Source organism: Triturus cristatus, chromosome 9, assembly GCF_964204655.1.
Source record: "Triturus cristatus chromosome 9, aTriCri1.1, whole genome shotgun sequence".
Taxonomy (NCBI): Eukaryota; Metazoa; Chordata; class Amphibia; order Caudata; family Salamandridae; genus Triturus; species Triturus cristatus.
In genome coordinates this window covers 188,825,676-188,845,705 of record NC_140592.1, presented here as the reverse complement: position 1 = coordinate 188,845,705, position 20,030 = coordinate 188,825,676, and the positions used below count along the sequence as shown (strand labels likewise).

The following is a 20,030-nucleotide window of genomic DNA, read 5'->3' as shown; positions in this document are numbered from 1 at the left end:
CAGAAAAGTCAAGGAAATAGCAAGATATCCTTGATTTGAATCATTCAGGCACAATTTTTAAAGACAAGCATTTAGTTTCTTAACACACCCATACACCAACTTTACTAAACTTCCATGGCCTGGTGCAGAGCATCACTGTATAAAGCACATATACGTAGTGGGACAAGTGTTTGAAGACTTAGTTAGCTCTTAATGTATTGTAGCTGTTTCAAGAATGTTTTTGAATAAGTGCATTTTATTTAAAATTGTGCTCACAGAGATGGCGTGTTCAGTGAAATGATTGTGTATTAACCCTTGTATTAAAAACAAAAAAGCACCATGGTCAAACATAATCTGATAAAGCTGAATTTCTTTAAGGACTGAATAAGATACAGGCTTGACTATGGTGCTCTTCTCTACTTTAATTCGAGATTTTGTTACACAGCATATACCCTCAAACCCGGGATGAACTTTAGTCTATCAGTTTCTCTGTGAGGGATAGTATTACTGGGGAGGACAGATTGTCCTTGATCAGCGCTTGTTGAAATATATATAAACTCTCCAACATTATGTACTCTACTGTGTTTGTGTTCACAGTAGTTGTATGTCACTTAGTAGGAAAACGATTTAATGCAATACCACTATTGAGAAGCCATGTCACCTAAACTGTTTAATTGAAATTTGCAGGATTCATAGAGGTCCATTAGTATGGTGGGCGGCTCTCCACCGCCCAAACGGTGGTGGTGATCTGCCCGACATAAATCACCACCCGCATAGTAATTACCCCCGCCATATCAGTATGGCGGGGGGTACCGTGGCGGACGGGAAGACCGTCCGCCACTTTTCCGCCCAGTCGACGAGTCGACCGGGCAGAAACGCATGAATATGGTGGCGGTGTCAGCTAGACACCACCATCCATATTATTATGCGGGCGGTAAGCAGCCTTTCCGTGGCGGCATTGCCGCCACGGAAAGGCATGCAGAGTTTGAAGTTGGGGGCCTGTTGCGGACCCCCAGAATGTTGGGGGGGTGGGGCACATGGGGGGTACCTATGGTACCCCCCTGCATTTGCATGCACAACATGGCAGGGACCGCGCGGTGCCTGCCACGTTGTGCATGCAAATGCACAACATGCATTTTTGACATAGCGGTGGGTGCTGCTGAAAGCACCACCCGCCACAATGTTAATGCAGGATGCGCCTGCCAGTGTGGTGGGCGCATCCTAATTTCACATGCGGGACCGCTGCATGCATTGTGGGCAGTCCCATTTCCCGGGGCTATGGCGAGCGGACCAAGTCTGCCCGCCATACTAATGGACCCCATAGTATTTACCATTTCATAGAACCCAGTTCATAGAAGGTTTCTTATTTGAAACAGACTTTTGCATGCTTATTTTTTAAGGTCTACATGTAATAGGAAACATGTTTTTATGGGGTAATAATTATAGTGCTTTGCTTCATGGGACATTTATTTCAGATGTATATCTTTTACATTGTCGAACAATTAGTTTGGATGATTTTAAATGGCTGAACCATCACCAACCCTAAACAGCATCCATCCCTAACTCCCTTGCACCACCTAAATACCATACATCCCAGCCCCCTAAAAGCCCCTCACCACACCTAAACCATACAAACCTCTGACCCTTAACCTCTACCCCTCCCTGAACCTTAAACACAATGTTTGCCTCTGAACTGCACCTATCCCGGACCCCTAAAAATCTCATCACACTTGAACTCTAAATATCTCTGACCCCTAAACTTCACCCATCCCTGAACCTTAAAAACTCTGTCTACCGCTAAACTCCACCCATCCCTACACCCTAAAATCCCTCTCTACACCTAAACTCCACCCATTCCTGAACCATAAAAGCCAATTTCTATGCCTAAAGTCCACCAATCCCTGAACCCCTAATGCCCCACCATCCCTAAATGTCACCCATCCCTGAACTCTAAAAAAAAGCCCCATCCATCCCTGATCTCTAAAAACCCCTCAGTACTGTTAAACACTACCAATTCATGGACCCTAAAAACCCTTCACCACCCCTAAACTCTACTCATCACTGGACCTTAAAAAGCCTCATCGCCTCTAAACTGTTTGCACCCATGCAACACCCATGCATCCATGAACCTTATACTCTATATCGCCGCCACACTCCACCCACTCTTAAACCCTGTCGAACTGGGTACTCTTTGCAGTCACACCTGTTTTTGTTGACTTATAGGGCTCGGCACACTCCATTAACCAGTGCCAAAGTGCTTGTGCTCTCCCTTCTAAACATGATAAAATTGGTATACACCTGATTGCAACAATTATTTTACTTGTAAGTCCCTAATATATGGTACTATATGTGCCAAAGGCCTGTAATTTAATTGCTACTAGTGGGCTGCGGCACTCATAGAGCCACCCACTAATTATCACCATAAAACATGTCTCAAAATTGCCACTAACGCGTATAGTGTAGTTTTAATCTGCCATTTCGACCTAAAGGCATAAACCATCCTATTTAATACTTATAAGGCAGCCTCAAGGTAGGCCCTAAAGACTCATAGATCAAGTGCCTGGCATTTAAAAAGTAGAACCAGTGTGTTTAAGTTTTACATGCCTGGACAGTGAAAAACTCATAAAGTCGTTTTCAACGGTGGAAAGGCTATCTCTTTCATAGACTAAAGCTTCCTTGCCTTATTAAACTTAATAGGTGATAACTTCAGTTTGGCAATAGATAGCTAAATACTTTTTCAACTCATTTGAATTGTAATTTAAAATCCTTTTTGATAGTAAAGCCATATTTTCAGTTACTATTCGGAAAATGCCACTTTTGTATTTTTCTGCCTAAACCAAATATGCCTTTCTTCCAGTGCCCAGGTTCTGTTGACATTGATTGGCTCAACTGTGGTGTGTTGTATATTCCTTTCAGACATGGGAACAGAAGGTGGCTGGGTGTAGAGGAGGGGGTCTTCCAGACAGGAATTGTGCCATGCATTGATTACACTTCAAGGGGCACTGCCTGCAGCACATACAAAAGATTCTGACATAAGGCCTTCCATTTTCTTCGCCCCTCTTGCCAGGTTGGAGCCAAACCCAATGAAGAGAGGAGAACTGGCCTGAACTAGTTTGGAAGTAGACCAGGGATTTTCCCCACACAACGAGTGGCACTTGTTTAAAAGTGGCACCCTCAGAACCTCTCACAATAACACTCCAGGCACTCTGGAAGATTAAAAAAGGACTGTTCTGTTGTCTGAAATGGAAGTCTGCACTTGCTTGCCTTGAACCCAGGATCTGCAGAAGTAACCACAAGAGTCAACTGGCTGACCTACTGTTTGTGCTACAGGGACACAGCATGCTCCCAGAGGCCTCCCTGCACTGCCCATCTGACCCGCACCTTGCTGAGCCCTGCTACTGGCCTCTGCTGGAGTGAGTCCTGATTCCCAAGAGATGCCCGTCAGGTCCTGGACACTTGGCATCAGAGTATACTCCTCCTGCTTCAAACCTACAAAGTATGTACTCCAGGTGAAAATTCAAATGTTTGGGGCTCTTCGTGACCCCAAGTGGGCTCCTCATCTCAGCAATAAACATTGTGTCTCCCACTAAAGTTTGTTTTTCACAACAGTGACTGCCTGCATCTCATGCCAACATGAAGCTTCAGTAACGATCACTCCGCACACTGAAAACTAACTCCTTGCAGCCCCTGCCAGCGCACAGCTCCAGCTGAGGGTCCTCGAGTAGACTTGGACTTTGAAAAGTTAAAGTCTTCACTGGGACAAACCTGGTCCCTGTATCTACATTTACATTTACATTTATCTGATCTGTGATCCATTGCAGTCAGCCTGAACGTGTGACTCAATCAATCAATCAATCAATGATTTGTAGAGTGCTGCTTATCAACCTTGAGGCTATCTGGAGTGCTCTGAGTGAGGGTGAGGTACTCTCTTCTCAGGACATCGAGGATGAGCCTGGCTGCAGCATTTAGGATGGTATGCAGTCTGCTCATTAGTTGTGAGGGGATGCCCACATAGAGGGAGTTTCCATGGACCAGGCAGCTGGTGATGAGGGCTTGGGTGATGGTGTGTCTGGTGTTGATGGGGAGCCATTTGAATATTTTCTGGGGCATGCGGAGGGTGAGGAAGTAGGCTGAGGAGACAGTGTGTATCTGCTTATTCATGGTGAGCCTTTTGTCTAGCGTGATGCGGAGGATTCTGATGTGTTCTGTGGGAGTGGACAAGGGGCCCAGTTCCGCTTGCCACCAGGAGTTGTCCCATGGGGAGGTGTTGCTCCCAAAGATGAGTACCTCTGTTTTGTCATTGTTGAGTTTGAGGCATTTGTTTTGCATCTAGCTGGCTATGCTGGTCATGCCCCTTTGTAAATTGTTTTTGGTGTTAGTGGGGTTTGAGGATAGGGAGAGGATGAGCTGAGTGTCATCAGCGTATGATATGATGTTTATACCAATGGATTTGACCAGCATGGCCAGGGGCCCATGTATGTATTGAACAGGGTTAGACTCAGTGAGGATCCTTGCGGAGTGCCGCAGATGATGCTCTTTGGCCTGAGGTGTAAGGCAGAAGGCAGATGCTCTGGGTTCTTCCAGTGAGGAAGAAAGTGATCCATTTAAGGGCATTTCATTGGATTCTTATCTGATGGACTCCATGTAGGAGGGTATAGTGTGACACAGTGTCAAAGGTGCAGAGAGGTCGAGGAGGATCAGGGCTGCGGTCACTCCCTAGTCTAATAAAAATCAGAATATCATCTGTGGTTGCGATTAGGGCTGTTTCTTTGCTGTGATTAGCACATAATCACGATTGGGATGGATCTAGGAGGTTGTTGATCTCTAGGTGGGTGAAGAGTTGTCTATTTATTGCTTTCTCTAGAACTTTAGCCAGGAATGGGAGCAGGGAGATGGACCAGTAGTTCTTAGTTCTTCTGGGTTAGCTGTAGTTTTTTTTAGCGGAGGTTTGACTTTTGCATGTTTCCATCCTTCTGAGAAGGAGGCAGAGGTGATGAATGAGAGGTGACACAACCAGAGAACTGTGAGTGGTGCTTTGTGCTTCTTGGTGCCATTTTTACCTGAAAACTTTACAAATTCATACTTTGAGTTCTTATTATTGGATTTTTGTTGTTTTGGTGTCATATTATAATTCCAATTTTGCTATATTGTTGTAAATTTGTTTGAGGTTTTATTTGTGTTTTGCTTTCACTTTATTTCTGTTTGAATACTCCATAAATACTTTACAGATTGCCTCTAAGTTAAGCCTGACTACTTTGGTGCCAAACTACTAGACGGTTAAGCACAGGGTTATTTTGTGACTTTTGTGGTTCACCCTGGCATGGATTATGTTTAGTATTCGAACAGGGCTTCCACACCTCTCAATAAACCAATTTATTACAAACCTTAAATTTCCCTCGATATCCATAAACTCCAATCATCCGTGAACGCTAAAACCCCTCACCACCCCTAAATGTCACCCATTCCTGAAACCTAAACTACTCTTTCTACACCTGAACTCTACCCATCCGTGACCCTTAAAAACTTCTTATTACCCCAAACACCAACCATCCCTAACCCAAAAACCTCTCACTACCCCTAAATTCTACCCAAACTTAATGTAATTTTGTATTTTTCTATACAGTTATCTTTCCTTTAAAATGTTTCTTTTAATGCTTGATCTTTAGATGTATTTCCTCAAAATTGCCTTTCCTTAAAATTGGTTTTCCATGAATTGGCTCCCTAAAATGTGGTTTCTCAGTTTTTGTTTTTCCATTAATGAACATACATCAGTTTACAGTTTCTCCAGAAGTGAAAGCATTGAGTTACAGCAATAGGAGCTGCAAGAAACGCAGGGTGTAGACAGGTATAAAAATCCCCAATTGATAATGATGGGGCTAAGAAACTTATCTTTAATTGCAACTCAACTATTAGTGAGAATGTAACTAAAATTGAACTAAACGGAGGAAACCTGTTGATGGTTATTTTACTCCTTCTGCAAACTATTCTCTGGTAGCCACTCTGAATTCACTTATAGTGTCTTCATCACATTGTTCAATTACCAAAAAACTAAAACAATTCGCTCAACAAAAAAGCTGCCAAATGTAACAACTTTGGCTAATAAATCTTGGAAAGCTATCCAACTGAAGCCCAAAACTTAGACCAAAATCAAAAGAACTTGAGGAGATCGATGGGATAAAAGGAATTCTTATACAAATGCATTGTTGAATGCTTAATGTTCAAGTGATTCAAGTAAATGCTCCATAATGGTTTGGACAGCATGTCAACCAGTACAGATCTAGTTGGTGTAAGTCTTCTGTATAACAATGGCACCATTACAAACAAAGGTGAAAACTAACCAGAAGAAAAAGGTTGGTAGTCCTTTCCCTAATCCCTCTGTAACCATGCAGCTGTATATAACTGCTTCATGGGTGGTTGTATTTGCTTCATTGAAATAGGGCCCAAAGATCTCAGTCTTTGTCACCAAGAAAAAGCTATGTTCACTTCACATTGCAGATTAAGGCGTCTCATCTTTGAGACTCTATAACTCTCCCAATTTGTTCCTAAGGATCCATATGTTCAAAGATTTGGGTTCAGAAGCACAATAAGATCTCTTTAGCACCCGTTCACGGTTATAGCCTAAAGGCCTGCCTTTCTGAAAGAAGCTATGACCTTGGCTACCAAATCACACCAGGTTATAGATGACATGACAACAAATGGTCTTCCTGTTTTCTCGGAACTGAGGGGGTCACATTGTCATCTAAAGCATTTATTGGCTTGGGGTTTCTAACTATTTGCTGAATATGACTGTTTGCACAATCTTGAAGTTCAAGAAATATGGCTCATTGAGCCACCATATCTAAATGATTTCTTCTCTTTTGAACTTCCATTGAATTGGCAACAAAAGACTATCTTGCTGGAGGGTTTTCCAAGCTAATCAGTTTAAACTTAAATTGCTCCTGAAGTGCATTTCCTTTGAAAACAAGATTTGCAATGGCAGTATGTGCGGTCACATGCCCTGTTAGTTATGACCGATAAACTATTTGACCTACAACCTCATTCCTATAACCTCATGTCATTTTTTTACTTTTTTATGACCTAGAGTGGATTTTGTACCCAAAAGCAGATGAACACTACTTATGCATACAATGTATAGTGGATGATTACTAGGCTAATATTACTACAGCTGTGCAATTCCCACCACATATTTTCAACACTGTCATTAAAAAGAAGGAGGTCATGTTTCACATGACAAAGGAGATGGTCTGTGAAGGCCTTTCTGTCTTTTAGCAGCAAGCAGTTAATGGTAAATAATGTCTGGCTCCAAGGACAGCTGTGTTCAGCCTAGCACAGATATGCACCAGACTGCTAGGCAGATCCCATTTTGATATCTCTGCAATGCTTGGAATATTAATCCCGCATTTCGTTTTAACATTCATTATTACAAATACAATAATGATTACTGTTATTATTTCACTGCACATGCTTTATATTAGGATACTGTACACACATATTTGTAGACATACTACCTACTCTGTGAGGTTTGGTAACTCAGAGAATTGTTGTGGGGACATACAAATACTTCAAGAGTCTGTGGTAGGTCTGATTCTAGATCTTTTACTGAGTACTCTATCTGGTCCTATTTGAGAGAGAGACTGTGGAGCACCTGTTTGTAGTAGTGGAGCCCTGAGGGCCAAGAGGGACTACCAGGTGTGGCCAACACTTTAGCACAAATCAATGGTTATATGTGGCATAAAGGCAACATCTGTGCTCTTATTGCATAAAAGATCTAACTGAAACCATGCAAACAAGCACATACATTACTTCCGATGATTGTGCTGTTTTTACTATAATGTTATTTGTTATCTTAAAACGGACTGAGATTAGAGTAGACACTTTTCTTTTTTTGTTCTGAGTGAGTTCCTACAGTCTCTGCTGCAAAACATTTTTACTTCAAAAACAACAAGATGGTCGAACGAAGATTGAATTAATCTTATAATGTTTTGCCTATTCTGCAATTTTAGACAGAGACCTTATGCAAATCAGTGTTGGTTCTGATCCAATAGGTACAGTCCAGCCCAAAATGCCCCATCTGGACCTGGTTCAAGGAAGACAAGGCCTGGCATTTCTGGCTGGATTGTTCCAATTGCAGCAGAGTCAAGACTTATTTGTAAATGGCTGGCTCCATTGTTGACATGGTGTGAAAAATAATGAATGACTGGGATGCGGCCCGTGCAAATACTAGTGGCTGAGATCAATTTAAGCATTTTATCCATCACTTTTTTGTATACTTTAGTGTAATACCCTAGGTGCGACATGTACAGCCAGATGTGGGACCCGAGCTCACTGTGCCACTGGAATAAAGCTGCACCTGTCTGACGACCTGCACTCAGGCTGAAACAAGTCATGTGTTCCTTGTATTTTGTTTCAAGGAGGACCTTCTCTCACAGTTTGGGCTGAACTGTTCCTAATGGAGGTGGGCCAATACTGATTTTCAAATGCCTGGGTCCAAACTGAGTTGGCATGGTGCGCAAAATAGCAACGGACTGGGGTGTGGCCCTGATTAATTACCAGTGGCTGTGATTAATTCAAGCATTCCAGCCATCACTTTTTTGTGTATTGCACAACATTTTTAAGCAATGTTTTAACTTCTTGCTTAATACTCAAATATTTGTTTTAAAAAATAAATTAAATGTTACTGTTCAATTAGAATTCTGATGAAACTTTGCCACTAAAAGTCTTTTGTAAATCATTGTTTGTTTCTGTATTGCGCATACCACATCGCTTACGTGGTGGCTATTTTTGGACTTGGGCTGCTGCTTAGCCATCTACCCGAGCAGCTTAGGCATAGAGCATGTGCAAAGACCAATATAAAAGCAGGCCTGAGGCTCAGACACACCACTGGTGTGCCGAATGCTGACCAAAGGCAAGTCCTTCTTCATTCATTCATGATCATAGAGAAACAGGGGCCAGAAACTATGATGATTTTATGATCTATGCAGCATCTTTCCTAAAATCTCTACAATATTCTCTCTGTTCAATTAATGATAAATTAGAAGATAATTTAAAAGAAACTAAATTCTTATGTATCGATCTTCACTTTAACATATAAGCCAAGTACTTTTCAAACCACAGACAAGATAAATACCATAAATATGAATTACCTCAGTTTATACTCTATATGTAAACATGCAACAGAAGGTAACACATTTCTCACTCAAATTTGGCGGATGTGGTGCTTAATATGGAATCCTGGCTCAGAGATTCTAAAATGCCAGAGATTTTGAAGCAGTACCAAGAGGATACAGATTATTTAAACATAACAGACTTGAAGGTAAGTGCCGAGGAAGAATGTCAGCAGTAGTTAGTGCGGTGGAGAATATGTCGTTATATATCTCTCCTTCCCCCTCATTAGTTTACTTAACATATTGCCCAATCAAACACACAAATTATTTATTTTTTGAACATTTTGGTCTAATTTGCTACCTTTAGTATCAACCAATCGACTAACACTTATTGGAGATCTTAAATAATAAGTGGGCTTTGGTAAAACCAAAGAATTCTGTGATATGCTGTCTTTCCTTGGATTTTGCAAAAACAGCTTCCACAGTTAAGAACCTAATATATATTTACTATTAGCCTCACCCAAATGTTTTGAAAACCATGTGGCCAATAAATTGTTCGATCATTTACAAACAGGAACTATATTATGGCTCATCCAAATAGGATTGTGCCCTGTTCACAATACAATACGGTTAATGGTCCTTGATGATCTTAGAATGAAGGTTGGTAAAGGCAAATGCATTGCACTGATATTACTGGATTTATATACTGCATTTGGCACAGATTTTTTTTAAATATTTTTTATTTTATTGATAGTAATAACAGTTGGCTTCACAAATCATGCTGCTACAGTGTAAGGAGATTGTCGCACAGAAATAGTGACATGTTATCAGCTCCACTCATCCTTTCCCTTCCCTGACAAGGGATACAGGTTCATAGACTTGGCGCTTTTACGGCCCATCCAATTCCGGCATACTATTCCACTTTTGTTATCTCCTTATATGGTATTGCTACTCATATTCAGGTCTTGTTCTTCTAATCTCTGTAGACTCTACTGTCTCCACACATTCTTTTCCATTTCTTGGGGCTACATCTAGCTGCATAGACTACTTGCTCCCCCCTCTGGCACCAGTCGAGATCCCTCTCCTAGTCATCTATATTTGGTATATGCACTGCCCCCCACATCTTCACTCTATTTCATTTTGAAACCGCCGCTGCCATTCTAAGCCCGATCTCTTTGGGCTTAGACCAATCTTGTTCCCCTTTTATTCCTAGGAGAAGCCATTTGGGTTCCACAGGGACTACCAGGCTTGTCACCTTCGCCATCACTGTCGTGACTTGTACCCAGTAGTGTTGAATTTGTTGACAGTCCCTGATGGTATGAAAGAAGGATACTTCTCTCCCGCAGCCCCCTTCTTCACAGTGAGGAGTCTGCCTTTCCCATTCTATGTAAGAGGGTCTGCACATAATATACTCTGTGAATTATCTGGAGTTGAAGCAACCTAAATCGCACTCTGATTGACAGTTCACGGGGGGTTGAAGGGCTTCCGTCCAGTCATCGTCGTCCAGTGTCCCTCCCAAGTCATTCTCCCTTGCTAGTTTCAGGGGACCCAGGAGGAGCTGTTTATTAGTTTTTTGATAAATTATCGATATACCCTTTTTTGTCAGAGGTTCTGTCAGTATTCGGTCCTCTAGTGGTGAGGCGTCAGGCAGTTGTTCCCCGGCAGGCAGGTGTCAGTATAGTGCATGTCCCAACTGAATGTGTCAGAAACGTTCTGGTGCTAGTACATGAAAGTTTGTTTGTAGGTCATTGAACATTATGTAGGTTTGGTTTTTCCAAACGTCCCCCAGGTGCTCTATTCCAATCAGTCTCCACCTTCTGAATCTGTGCAGCCCTCCCACATTTGGCAGAAGTGTGCTACACCATAGTGGTGTCCGTGCTCTCAGTCTCCCTTTCCAGCCAAGGAACTTGGTGGCAGTACGCCACACATCTATTGTCACCTGTTTGTGTTGGGATCGGTCATCCCTTTATCTGTTGGCGTATAGCAAGCTTTCGTACCCTCCCAGGCCCATGTCCATTCTGCCCACCCTATATGCTGGATCCTGTTGATCCACGAAGACCCAGTAGTTAATTACTAGTAGTTGTGAGGCGCAGTAATATTTTAGAATATCTGGGACTGCCAGATCCCCATCACATACCCCTTTTTGCAATTTAGCTGGGGCAATTCTCGAGCACCCCATTTCCAAAGCAATTTACAGAGAACTTACTCTTAAAAAACGCCTGTGGGATCTTGTTGGGCGTGTTTTGCATCACATACAGTAATCATGGGAGGGCCATCAGTTTGTAGAAAGCCACTCTGCCTACTTGTGTCAGCAGCAGGGACTCCCAATGTCAGACATCAGCTCTAAGTCACTCAAGTTGCGAGTCTAGGTTTCATCTGAGAAAGTCCTGTGGTTCTCGGGTGACGTATATGTCCAAGTTTTTTAATCCACCCGTGCTCAATGGGGCCAAACAATCGAGTGACAGGAGGGGGGTTTCGCCTGATAGGGGGTATATTACTGATTTTGTCCAATTAATTGTATAGCCCAAATGTTCCCCAAATATATGGAACACCTGCATTGCATTTGGCATGGATGAACAAGAATTGTCCTTGAACATCTGACAGAAGCTAAAATAAAAGACCTACTGTGGAAGTGGTTCTCATTTTTTCTTATGGATCATACCAATGCAGTCAAACAGTGTACGTTTGTCACATCAGAAGTGCCTGCGAAATTCATAGTATCTCAGGACTATACCTTAATTCCCACCTCTCTATCTATATGAGCCCATTAGAGAAGTCACTTATGACCAAAAATATCAATTTATATATGTATGCAGAAAACAAACTAATTATTCGTCCAGTCTCCAATTCTGATACCCTATGAGATTTATCTGGGAATGGATAGGAAGCAATTGACATAAGCTGAATGGTGTTAAAATGGAGGTGTTGGTCGTGTATGTGAAATTCAATCTGTGGCTGGATACCTACTAGCCTCTTGAAATGGGCACGCCCATCCCAGATAAAAAAGCAAAGAGTGTGTGAATTAAGGATGGCCATGATCTCTCCCAACAAATGTCCTCACTCATTTCTTTCTGCACTTTTTATCTGGAAATAATAAAGAAAATGTCTCTTTCTTAATGAGAATGGCAAAAGATGGGCCATCTGTACCATTATCGGCTCAATACTTGGTTATGCATATCCTGTCTATGTAGGTCTACGTGGTTAACTTATCTAACACCTGCACCCGATCCAGAGCACAGCTGTGCATTTCAGCATTTCTCTTTAATGTATTGCACTGACTGAATTTAAACATTCCTCACCTTGGTTTGGTTAGACAGTTTCATGCACTTCACTATGGATGGACAAACGTCCAGATGTATGAATTGGACTGCTCAAAGTGCTGCACTAAGTTTGCAAAACACAGCTCTGCAAAAATAGCTGTACCTTTCGCTATGCTCATTGTTGACACCTGGGTGCATTGCTAGAAAACTGTGTACAGTGATACACACAGTGCCCGCCTTATTAATATGCATGGGGTGGTGATCAGTTGGGCTCGTCATCACAAAAAGCCAGGAATGGAAGGATATAGGTGTGTTGTGAACAACACGCCATTGTGACTTCTTTAGAATGTGCCAAAATGTGGGCACCAGGCCCTTAAACCAATAGGCATTACAATGCCATAAATAGTCAAACTTTGTTTCTCTGAGCTGGTAGCATCTATTAAATGTTTTCCAAAAGCATATGGGGTCACAAAGTATTAATGCATTCTCTTCCATATAATAAAGAGGTGGGATGCCTGTTGCCACCTCTTTCCTTTGTGACTTGCAAGAGTTTGCAATGTGTGATGTTTCTCTGATTACTCGATGACTGGATGTGAGCGAGGCAGTGTCCATGCCGTGCAGGATTATGGAAGTATAATGTTGGGATGGTGGGAGGGGCACATGTTGTTTTAAGGCTTGCAGACAGCTATAATGCATTCATCAATTAAAGATAAAATAGGATAAATGAAAAACGAAAGTGTTTCACACATTTTTACATCATTGCTTCTAAACTAGCACATGTCCCTAAGAGCATCCTGTCAGGAGTACCCGGCACGAGGCGTGCAGCATGTTACAATGCAAAAAGAACAATGTAACAATTCAAGGAGAATGATTCTGAACAAGTATCTTGTGAAATGATAAAGGAAGCAAAATGATAATTCAAGACAGCAGGGAGATATACATGTGGAAAAAGAACGATTGAAAGCCGTATCAGACCTGCTAGAACTATTTTTTTAATTTTTTTTAAAGATAGCAAGCCTATGTGTTGATCTGGGATCCTAAGGAAGTGCCTAACGCCACTGAAGCAAAGGATGTGTCCATCTGCACAATGGATAAAACACAGCCCATCTTGTGAAGCTTTGAATGGGATTCAGTACTGTGACTAAATATCACCACATTGTAGTAATGCAGGTCTGTGTTGGAAACGTTTCTACCACGTGTAGAAAACTATCATGGTAGAATGAGGCTTCAAAACCACAACAATTTAACAAGCTAAAACGTATTGCAGGAACAGCACGCCTTCTTCCTAGAACTGGTATTGACAGTCCTTGAACCTGAAGCTAGATCTGAAGCTGTTGGCTGCAGGGGAAGTGGCAGCTCTTGCAATCCAGCAATGAGCTAAGTGTATTACAGAAGAAACTGGGACCTATGAGAGATTAAACATCATTTGGCGGAAGGTGGGCATTTATTTATCCATATTAAAAATCCCCTTTGTACCATGTAAGAAAATTGCATATGGTCTAAACGTGCATGCTTGTGATGTAACTTAAATAGCACAAAGGCTGTAATAAGGAATAACACAGGCACAGATTATGTCACCCTAAGTGCTAGGAACAGATTGGCTACGCGAAACAGTGTGAAAACCCTGCCGCAACACAGTCTGCTCTTTCACATACTCCCGATGGTGCCACTTCTCATGCTATGGCAGCATCAACTTCCCTTAGATTCTGCTGACAGCGTGTGCGCATAAGTCGGACACTATGACAAAAGGCTATTTTAATCATCGTTATTAATAGTGGGGAAAAAGTTGACATTTGTATAACTTGTGTTAAGCACAATATTAATAGTGTCTAATTTCAGTATTTGAAATACTCTGGTATCAAAATAGTTTGCAAAATGTATAGCAGTGGCACTCTGAGCAATGCTCTTTATGGATGTACTTTACATGTACAGAATTCCTGTGGGAAAAATAGTTTTTTAAATAAATGATTCTGTCACATTAAAGTAACACCAACTATGAATTGAAAGACACTTTAATCCTAAACTACTTAGTGGAATCGAGCTCCTCACTGGTAAAACAAAACATTCAAAGTTGAATAAAAAACATTATTGTTGATGCAGAATTGTGCTATTGTTTCTCAGTTGTATTAAACCTATGTGCAAAACAGGAGTGGCACTGTCTCACGGAGTGCAATTTATAAACTACATATAATATGCTTCTGTACTCCTTCTCAAACTTTTTGGGGTGGGTATGGAAGAAACAAAGATGGATTTTATGGTGACATATCAAAACACAATTGTTTCCAATTGTTTTTGAATCCTTCCCTAGAATAATTAATTATGTCCTAAGTGGAAGTGCATATTTGAATACAACAGTAATTGTTTCTTAATTTACTATGTGTGTAAAACCGCATATTGGGTTTCATTTTTAACTAGAAGGTGAAATTTGACATACTGACACTGTCAATCTTGAGACAGTCTGGCATGTCACTCTATTCAAAATCCATAATCAAAACCCCCTCTGGTGCTAAAGGGCGTGACCAGTGGCAGCTCCTACACTATGGCAGAGGAACATCGCCCCCACTGCTTTTAAGCAGTGCAACGTAAAGGAAACATAAAATGATAATAACTTTGAGTTATTATCATTTTATGTTTCTGTGCTGCTATGCGGGTGGGCGGGGCTGCTCTGCTCTTGGAGAAGGGCATGGGAGGAGTGATTTGCCCACTCCTAAGTGCACAAGACTGTTTGGCCGGCCTTTTGGCTGCCCAAAACAGTCATGCACACTTTCCCTGTTCTCCATGCAGGCAGCATTACAGCCTGCGTGGAGAACATGCCTAGGCACCCATTTCCTGGCTGAGCGTTGAACCAGGACTCTCAGACCAATCACAATGCTGCATTGCAACATTGCGATTGGTCAGGGGAGCCTGGGTGCTTACCAATCACCACGCTAGACCTGGTGGCAAGGTGTGTTTGTTTTTTACCTCCCGTGCAATCCCCCACCTCACATGCACCATCCTTGACCCCGCGCCCGCCTCACAGCCTGCAAGCCATGCTGGGTGCTTCTGGATGTGACGTCATTGTCACGAACAATTGAATTCTTCAGTTCTTTGTTTCTAGGAGTGGAATATATCACCTTCACCGTTCAGAACAGGAGTGTTTATCATACGACTAGGAAGAAAGGAAATAATCCATGCCAAATTTCCAAACTATCCATGTAAATTAAATACACTGAATATGACACGTTTAAATTATAGCTATTCTGGAAATCTTGCATGGATATGGTCTCAGGCTTCACATGTGTTGTGGGTAAACTTCCAGACAACCTGGTCACAGGAAAATTACAGGGCACCAATCCTCTGTACCTTGAAATTATCCTCTTGCTCAATGTTTGGAAGCTTTCCTGAATAGTCTGTAAAGATTTACAATGGTGCTTTCAAGCAATAATACCTGTAAAGTGCTAAAGACCTCAAACAACTAAATCAAACTGAATTACATTGTATAGAGAAGAAATAAGAAAAACAATGCAACTAAGGAAAAAGTGAAAAAAATGAGTCAAAAGGTAAAGAAAGTTCACACTTTTTCATAGAAAACTACGGAAACTACTCTATATAGGAGTCAACGGGACAGTAGACAGTCATGAAGAGATAAAAGCCAGTAAGAGACTTTACATTTACTCTCCCAGATGGATTAAATGTAAGTCTAAACAAATGTGTCTGAAGATTAGTTCCAGAAAGGCATGCTCCTTTGTACAAGACCTCAGGTCGTACCACCTTTTGAGGATCTCAGGGATGGTTCTCTAGGTGACTCCTAGGGAGTTCACCTTCTCCAGGATGATGGTCCAGATCCGGGTCATCTGGCTCTCTGGCACAGAGAAGGGAGCCTTTCCACATAGTTGGTCCATATGTGCCACACAATCCTCTGGCAGGAACTCCAGGTCATTTGTGCTTTCTGGAGCCTGCGTCCTTGCTCCGATCCTCTGTGGCCATTGTCTTCTGAGATGGTGTAAATCAGTGGCAGTGGTGATGCAGGGGCAATTCTTACTTCCAGCATAGGCCTCTGGCTTGTGGACACACCCAATATTTATACGCTTCCTGCTGTGACATCATCGGTTTACATCCAGAAACCTCCATTAACTATTTTGCGTTTTCCTAAATTGCGATTTCCTAAATTGCGATTTCCTAATAGCGAATGCCACTCCATAGAATTGCTATTACAAAATCACAGTTTACATACACTCAGTTTTGTAATTCCGAAATAGCGATTCCCTGTGCGTAATTCCCACTTGATGTATACGATCTTGTAGATTACCTAATGGACAGGCCTAGGTCCATTCGGTATAAATACCAATACATACTTCTGATATTCTTCTATGAGAGGCTGATTTGGTAATCTGTTATTTAGAGTGCTTTTCATTTTTACTAGGGTCCATACAGTGGAAAATGGAACTGCTCCCAGTTTCTGCACCCTGGGACACATTGGCACTGCTGAAGAGGCTGCTGATGCTTGAGCAGCCCCTTCTATAATTCACATTGTTTTGTATTGTAATTCTATTTATATAGCACTTACTACCCCTGACGAGGCATGGAAGTGCTTTAAATCAGGTAGCACGCTAATCTGGAAACCAAAAAGGATTAGTGGTGGATTAGTATAGTGAAATTTGAATTAATTTGAGCAGTGGACATGTAAGTCTAGTAGTTGGATTGAAAAGGATAATGAGGGGATAGAAGAGGGAAGAGTCTAGAAGTGTTTTTTGGGAGATCATTGTAGTAAAATGAGATTTGGAATGAGTATAAGGAGAGATGGAGGATGGAAGAATCTCTTGAAATGCATTAGGTGGATCATAGTAGTAAAATTAATTTTTGGGATGAGTCAAAGTAGGGATAGGTGAGGGAAGAATTTAGAAGGATTGTTTGGGAGATCATAGTATTAAAACAAAGTTTGGGGTGATCCACAAAGGGATAGAGGATGGAAGTGTCTAGAAAGGGTTATTTTGGACATCACAGTAGTAGAATGAGGTTTGGGATGAGTCAGAGAGTGGAGGTAGAGGGTATTCTGAGAGAGGTATAGGGTGAAATATAGGGTAGGCCATTGTGGAGAGTTCTTTTTACAGTAGGAGTAAAGTAATAAACATATAGATACATAAGTACATATTATTATACATATTTATATCAAGAACCACACATATCAAGATACATACATATAGTCAAATTAATGTTTATCGTGCTAGAGCACATGTAACACCCGCTCAATGTTTAGGGGATGCTCCATTATTTGCTTATTGGTTTTGTACCATGGCTATCAGGAAATACTTTGTCTTTTCATACCTGCCCTAATATAGTCACAGGCACAAAGGCAAAAGATTTGTAATGGGTTGCACTCACTTGCACCACAAATGAGGTTCGTGCAATGTGCTCTCCAACAGTGCCCCATGAAAGGAGAGGAAAAGTTTCCCATGCACCTCCCAGACATCCCCCTTCATGTGTTTGCAGTTACTTACTGCCACAAAGGGCTCACCCTTCCCCTCTATAAGGGAGGTTGCAATGCCCCTTCAATGAAAGGATAGACTGGTGGCTTCAAACAGCAAGGCTTCCATTCACTAATTCATTGCCCCAATGGCAGTTCATGGCTACTTTGGGAGCAGCACATTACCTATAGTATGGCACTTTGACCCAAACTGTGAATGAAGTACTCAGTTAAAGGTGCACTACACATTTTTAGACCAGAGCAGTGCGCCTTAATCATAATACAGGCTAAGAGGCTCTTTTACCGATATGTGTTAGAAAGCACTCTTAATTAGAGTTGTGGGTGTGTCTGCTTTGTGCGCCCCCAGTGCAGTTTGGTATTACAGAAGGGGCAGCAGATGCTTGTACGGCTCTTTCTGTAATATTGATTGCGCTGGTGCACATGGAGCACCAGCGTATCTCGAGAGGGCATTCCCTCATTACATGGAGGAGTAGCCTCATGCAAATGAGGGAATCTTTTTGCCTTTGCCATATTATGGACGTGGGCGCAAAGGTAAAGAAGCTGTCAAAAGGCACACTGACAGTACACCACAAAAAAGAGGCAGATTGTCAGTAAACCCCTGAAGGCAGCTCTCTGGAGGGAACAATGGACCCCCCAGACATTTACCTGCAAGTGGGTGGTCACTCACTGCACCCACCTGCAGGGAGATCTCTGTCCCCTCTCTAAAGTGCATGTGGGCGATGCCTTCACAATTAAAAATGGAGCAGCTGATTAAAGCAGCCACTCCATATTCTACTGAATGCTCCAGGGTAACCCGAGTTTGCAACTGCCTTGATGGCAGCACATTCATTGTAATCAGGTGCACTGGTTGCTCCTGAAGCACCTGTTTAAAGGTGCACCATGCCTCGAACACAACCTAACATGACATAGCCTGATGCATAATATGGGCCCACATCTGAGTACCTTGAATCCAGACAAGTGTTTGTAAAGCAGCATGTGGAAACAAAACATAGTAGTAGGAAATCTAGTAATTGGAAAGGAGGTACAAAACGCATATTGTCTGTGACTAAAATACTTTATGGCAATTCAGTGCCAAAGAATTGTAGTTTCAAAAGTTTGTTATTTTTTCTCCACTACAGGCTAGTACATATCCTTTCCTTTCCTATACATGAACATTCATAGGTCTGCAGTGTTATAGGAAACAAGGACAGTTCAGATTGATGGACATTCACTTGGTATCATTCTGAATTTTAGCCTCAATCAGTGGGTCATAAAACAGATGATTTCCCTTTACTGCAGTACTGCTTACCTCTGATCCTCTGTATCAAACTACTTCTGACACAAAATAGTAATGAAAAGTACCTAGAAACGAGACATAGTACAACCATAGTGCTTTACTGGAGGATCGGAAGTGACAGGTGGGGCCTTCTGGGACTGTATTATGGAAGTATCCTGGAGTGCAACGGGGATGTGCACCTGCTTTGCCTCCTCTGGGGCACTTTTGGATTACAGAAGGGACTGCAGACACTTGTGCAACCCATTCTGCAATACCAATAGCGCTGGCACAAATAAAGCTCCACTTATTTTCCGAGGGCATTTCCTCATTTGCATTGGGGCGTGGCCCCATGCAAATGAGGGAATCCCTTTGTCTCTGCACCAGTGACGTATTATAGACGCGGACGCAGAGGCAAAGAAGCTGTTAGGAGGCGCACTGGCAGTGCGCCACACTGTCAGTGCATCCCCTGATTGCCACCCTTTGGAGGGGGTAAGGAGGGTGCATGGACCCACCAGACATCCCCTTGCAGGCGGGTGAAATCACTCACTGCACTCACCGGCAAGGGAATCGCTTATTCCCTATGAAAGTGCAGACGGGTTGGCGCCTACACAGTGAAACACGGAGCGACTTCAAAACAGCCACTCTGTTTTTCACCTGAATGTGTAGCCCCTGAGGCCATGTGAGTTTGCGGCTGCCCTGGGCACAGCATATTCCATATAATAGGGTGCACTTTCCCTGTTTTAAGGTGCGCTGGGCACAAACAGGGAAAGGGAAAGTGCGCTCTTTGCATTATAGGGCCCCAATTGGTGGTAAATTGCTGACAGCTGCATCCTTTTCTATCATCACTAGTGGACACAGGGTTCTGCAGGCAGAACCTATTTTGCAGGGAGGTTCTAAAATGCAAATCAGATCAAGAGTCCTCATGACACTATCTCCATATACCAAATCAGTATTCTAGAGCCAGTGCT

The 20,030-nt window shown here is 42.2% G+C and overlaps 1 protein-coding gene across 15 annotated transcripts in view; it reads right to left on the bottom strand.

Moving 5' to 3' along the window:
- The window catches only part of CADPS (calcium dependent secretion activator), a 1,625,151-nt gene that overhangs the window by 547,141 nt on the left and 1,057,980 nt on the right, over nucleotides 1-20,030 (bottom strand). The window lies entirely within an intron of this gene.